The sequence below is a fragment of the Triticum dicoccoides genome, chromosome 7A (genome assembly GCF_002162155.2).
Source record: "Triticum dicoccoides isolate Atlit2015 ecotype Zavitan chromosome 7A, WEW_v2.0, whole genome shotgun sequence".
Taxonomy (NCBI): Eukaryota; Viridiplantae; Streptophyta; class Magnoliopsida; order Poales; family Poaceae; genus Triticum; species Triticum dicoccoides.
The window spans coordinates 305,087,262-305,093,261 of NC_041392.1; positions in this window are offsets into that span (position 1 = coordinate 305,087,262).

Below are 6,000 nucleotides of genomic sequence, written 5' to 3' on the forward strand. Positions count from 1 at the left end.
GTATGATGAGAATAGACCTGGGGGCCATAGGTTTCACTAGTGGCTTCTCTCAAGAGCAAAAGTATTCTATGGTGGGTGAACAAATTACTGTTGAGCAATTGATAGAATTGTGCATAATTATGAGAATATCTAGGCATGATCATGTATATAGGCATCACGTCCGTGACAAGTAGATCGAAATGATTCTGCATCTACTACTATTACTCCACTCATCGACCGCTATCCAGCATGCATCTAGAGCATTAAGTTAAAAACAGAGTAACGCCTTAAGCAAGATGACATGATGTAGAGAGATAAATTCATGCAATATGAAATAAACCCCATCTTGTTATCCTCGACGGCAACGATACAATACGTGCCTTGCTGCCCCTTCTGTCACTGGGTAAGGACACCGCAAGATCGAACCCAAAGCTAAGCACTTCTCCCATGGCAAGAACTACCAATCTAGTTGGCCAAACCAAACGGATAATTCGAAGAGACTTGCAAAGATAACCAATCATACATAAAAAAATTCAGAGAAGATTCAAATATTATGCAAAGATAGACTTGATCATAAACCCACAATTCATCGGTCTCAACAAACACACCGCAAAAAGAAGATTACATCGAATAGATCTCCACAAGAGAAGGGGAGAACTTTGTATTGAGATACAAAGAGAGAGAAGAAGCCATCTAGCTACTAACTATGGACCCGAAGGTCTTTGGTAAACAACTCACACTTCATCGAAGAGGCTATGATGATGTTGAAGCCCTCCGTGATGACGGCCCTCTTCCGGCGGAGCTCTGGAACAGGCCCCAAGATGGGATCTCATGGATACAGAAAGTTGCGGCGGTGGAATTAGGTTTTTGGCTCCTGTTCTGATTGTTTGAGGGTACGTGTGTATATATAGGAGGAAGAAGTACGCTGGAGGAGCAACGAGGGGCCCACGAGGCAGGGGCGCGCCCTAGGGGGGGCGGACCCCCCACCCTCGTGACCGCCTCTTTTGTTCCTTGGAGCAGGGTCCAAGTCTCCTGGATCACGTTCGGTGAGAAAATCACGTTCCCGAAGATTTTATTTCGTTTGGACTCCGTTTGATATTCCGTTTCTTCGAAACACTGAAATAGGCAAAAAACAGCAATTCTGGGTTGGGCCTCCGGTTAATAGGTTAGTCCCAAAAATAATATAAAAGTGGAAAATAAAGCCCAATATAGTCCAAAACAGTAGATAATATACCATGGAGCAATCAAAAATTATAGATACGTTGGAGACGTATCAGCACACTTGCCTCCAGAACAAGGAACCTAGCCAATTTAATCTCAGATGTGCTGCCTCGGTAGTCGATCAAATCAATTTTTGTAAGAGGGAGATCAAGGCCTTCTATGAGATTGTTATATTGCAGCACATTTTTCACTTTTGGGTGTTTTTTATCTGCAAAAGAAGAGAACATATTAGAGCAGCTGGCTGTACAAGATTGTCGTGTCATCAAGAGGTACCAATATCATTCGCTCATACGATAGGGTTGGCTGGCTAGTGATATTTTTTCACTCTCTCTCTTTTTCTCTTTCCTCTCATTTACCTAGGAGTACGTGAAGAGCTTGGGCATTTGTTTCCTTCCACTATGTGGCCGATGACATAATATGCACCGATGTCAAATCAAAAGATTTTGGCACCGCTCTCGCGATGTGAGAGAGTTGGCACCGCTGTGCACACAGACCCACATGTATAAAAAATCAATCAAACCAACTACACCAGCCTCTCACTCTCCCAAACAAGTGTTTTTTTATTGCCTCAGTCCTCTCTCTCTCCTATGCAAGTGTTTTTTCATTGCGTGAGTTAATTTGGCACCGGAGCAAAGTAGGTGATCCAGATTGGGGCACTAGGTGAGCAATGGAGGGGCATCGATGCCAAATGCATCACAAGTGAATTTGGCACGTGTTTTGGCCTACATAGTGGAGGGCCGTTATAGCCCACTTTTGTACAACCTCTTATTTAGTATAAAATTTTGACCATATATTTATGTAAGAAAATGCCAATGCATGTCACTAAAAATTACACCATTTGAAATTATGTTCAAATACGAATCCAACGATATTGTTCCTAGTGACATGCATTAACATTTTGTCAGTTAAATCTATGGTCAAATTTTGATACTACAAAATAGGAAGAGTAAACCAGGACGGAGGTAGTACTTGCTCTTAGGGTAACCATAGATTTACTGGAGTAGTCTAAGTTACTTTCCACTATGACTAGCCTAGGCTACTATAGTAGTACAACAACAAAATGATGCAGGTGATCACGTGAGAAAAAAATACTAAAAACATTTCTTTCAGTGAAGTGCGTAGATGCAGTTTTGAACACTACACCTGTCATCATAATTTGGGAAAATTACAAAAAAATTGAGCTACATTGTGATTACCGTTTACAAATAGGAAAGAAGTTTCACCTCGATGAGTAGCTCCTCCGTGCACGGAAAGCATGCAAGGAATCCAACAACTTGACCCAGATTGGGGCCGATAGATTTTATTGCCAAGATCTTCACTGTGTGCATAGACTGGGTCAAGCTTGTGGGAATCATTTTCTGGAAGACGGTCATAAATACATCAAGAAGAAATTTAAAAATGTGAATTTCAAGAAGACGGAGAAGAAGATGAGTGTTGAAACTGAATGATTATGGATCCAATAAAGAGCTCGAAGAATTTGGCAGACGAGTGCACCAACGCTGTCAATTTCGGCGCGTCAATGACCCTGATTTTTGTCAGACCTTCTAGATCCGATACAAGCAATCTCTCAAGGAAAGGCGCATTCTCAATGACCATAACGTAGAACAGCTGGAGTGATCTCTTCCCAATTGATGTATTGTTGCGGGTCCAGCAAGACACATAAATCCATTGGAGATTCGTCGAGGCGATGTGGAGGCTGATGAACCCGTGGATCTGCTCAAGACGAAGGTACTCGAGCGCAATACAGCTACGGAGCAGGTGCTCCATAGCCTTCTTCGAGATGAGAACGTCGAAGAGGTCGAGCTGCTTGAGTTGAGGGAGAAGAAGTGCGGGCGCGACATTAATCTGGGGAAGATAGAAGGAGCTGAAGTTGGTGTGGCGCAACGTTGGCGCGAGGAGGAGCGTGGACGGCGGCAGAGAGCGACATCGTCCAGCTTCAAAGCTGAGCTCCTCGAGCTGATCTAGGGCGGGGGATAAGAACCACTCGTCGAACTTGGGTTGGACCTTGCAGTTGGTACTGAACATGCGGATGTCAAGGCGTCTAGCTGGCCCAGGGTGCGATGAAAGGATCTTGGAGACTGTGGCCATGCGTTTGCAATACCCGTTGCAGAGGCAGCTGTCGACAGTGAGGTCGAGGGGACGCGGCGCTAGAGGGGGCGCCACCACCGTGAGAGCAGGGCAGTCCGCACGGCAGATTTGGTGGGGAGGAGGCCGATGATGACGAGCAGCATGTCGTCAGGGAGGTTGCTGATGAAGTCTAGGCTCGCCGGATGCGGTTTTGGCTCGAGCCGCCTCCTCTTGTTGGCTGCCTCGCCGTCCATCTCAACCGACCGGGACGCCGGTGTACACGTGTACTGGTGTGTGTTGTGTGCTGGGTGTGCGTGAGTGCGTCCTTTTGTGCATGCCGCCGTGCAGTGGTGAATTGTGCGCGAGTGCTTCCTCCACACGGAAGAAGTGTGTCCTCAATGCGCGCTCAATTTACTAGCGTGCAGGGTGGTACCCCGAGTGGTTTCAACTTTGTTTACTTCACTGTGTGTCAGATGGGCCTCTAGTTTACTTATTTTCACCCACTACCACATGGGCCAGCACACGAAGAGACAGAACACGAGCTGACAAAGCAGCATGTGGACTGGTTGACCAGTCAACTAAACAATATACGGAGCTATACGCTGACACAGTGAGCGTATAATCTGTCGGTATAGAGTGTTCGTGTGAGAGGGGAGGCCCGTGAGAGATAGCAGAGAGAGAGAGAGAGAAAGAGCTACTCCCTCCGTTCGATAATGTAGTTCCAACATTTTTTTAAAGTCAAACTTTTGAAACTTTGACCAAGTTTATAAAGAAATTACTTATATCTACAATACCAAAGATAAATGATAGTATGATGTAAGTACATGTTGTGATGAATCTAATGATCTTTCCATCTATAAATGTTTTTCTCCACATAAACCTGTTCAAACTTTTCTGAGGTTTGACTTTTCAAAACATCCATATGCTTATGGACGTGAGAGAGTCCCTAACTAGAGAGAGAGAGAGAGTGAAATAGAAAGAGTGAGTGAAAAAAGTGTGTGTGCGTGTGTGAAAGAGACATGGACAACACTCGATAAAAGTCGAGAAAAAACATGTGTGTCTTATGCAAACATATCACACATGCATCTTCGACAACAAAAGCAAGGTGAGGAGATAGTGTGTGTTTGTTTGCAACCGAGAGCGCAAGACCCCTAGCACGTGGCCAAGAGGGGTCTGACAAACAAGGGAGAGAGGTTGAGAGAGACGTACAGAGAAAATGCATACATGGGGAGGAGAGAGTGTATGTTTGTCATAGAGAGATCCCCTGGAGATCGTGATGGGACTACATTGGTGGGAGATCAAGTGACAAGGTGTGTGCGTGATAGAAGATACCACGAGAGATATCGAGATAGACGTATGGATGGAAGGAGAAAATACGTGTGTTCCTGATGGCTAGTGAGAGATAATCATACTTAGGGGGGGAGTGCTTGCGCCTATGATGGAGTGAGGGATTATGGTACTTATTAGGGGGGTGCGTGTCACATAGAGAGAGAACAAGGGTAGAGAGTGTTGGATGGGTGTATATGTATAGCGCGAGCGAGACATGTGTATGTGTGAACCAGGGAGATATAAAGTTTGAGAGAGATTGAGGAGCCCCAATAAGGCTAAGTGGTGCGTCAGATAGCTGAGAGGGGGAAAGAGATATTCCATCCGCTCGAAAATGCAGTGCATGTAATTTTTTTAGAAGTCAAACTTTGGAAACTTTGATCAGGTTTACACAAATGTTATTTATATCTTCAATACCAAAGATACATCATATGAAACATCTCATGGTGAATCTAATGGTATATGTTTGCCGTTCCAGATGTAATTGTTTTTCTCCACGTACATGGTCAAACTTTGTGATGTTTGACTTTTCAATAAATCAATATGCTATGGACCGAGGAGAGTACCTAAGTCGAGAGGGATCAAGTGTGTGTGAAGGAGAATGAGTAAGTGTGCAGAAAGAGTATGTGTGTGAAAGAGAAAGTGACAACAAACGACAAGTTAGAGAGAGAGAGAGTGTGTGTGTTTTCGTTTCTTAGGCGAACATATCACGCATGCATCTCCGAGATAGAAAAGCGAGGCGAGGAGATACACGAAGATAGCTACTGTGTGATTTTTTGCAACAGAGAGAGACACCCTATATCACATGTCCAATAGAGGTTTGGCCAACAAGGAACCAAGGTCGAGAGGGACACATGGAGAACATGGACACATGGGGAGGGCGACAGGGTGTGTTTGTGATAGAGATACCCCCTTGAGATCGTGAGGGGACTATATGGGTGGGAGATCGATGGAGGTGCGTGCGCGATAGAAAGATGCCCCGAGAGAAATCGAGATAGACCATGCACATGTTTGTGATGGAGACTAAGATTAGCTAGTCATATACATATAGGGGGCTACGTGTGCCTACAATTGAGTGAGAGACCATCATACTTGTCTAGCTAGGCATGAGATTGTGTGTGTGTGCGTGTGAGATGGAGAGAGAATGAGGGAGAGAGATTGAGTTTTAGATGGGCCTATCGAGTGCGAGTTAGATATGCATGTGTATGTGTGACCGAGGTAGATGGAGAGTTTGAGAGAGGGGGGGAAGAGCTCTGAGACGATAAAGTGGTGTGTGAGAGAGAGTTACGGGCAACGAGCCAAGGAATTTGTGTGCGTACGATGAGTGCACCCAAGATATCTAGCTTGTACTAGAGAATCATACATAGTGTGCGAGAGAGACCTATAGATGGAGTATATATGCATGCG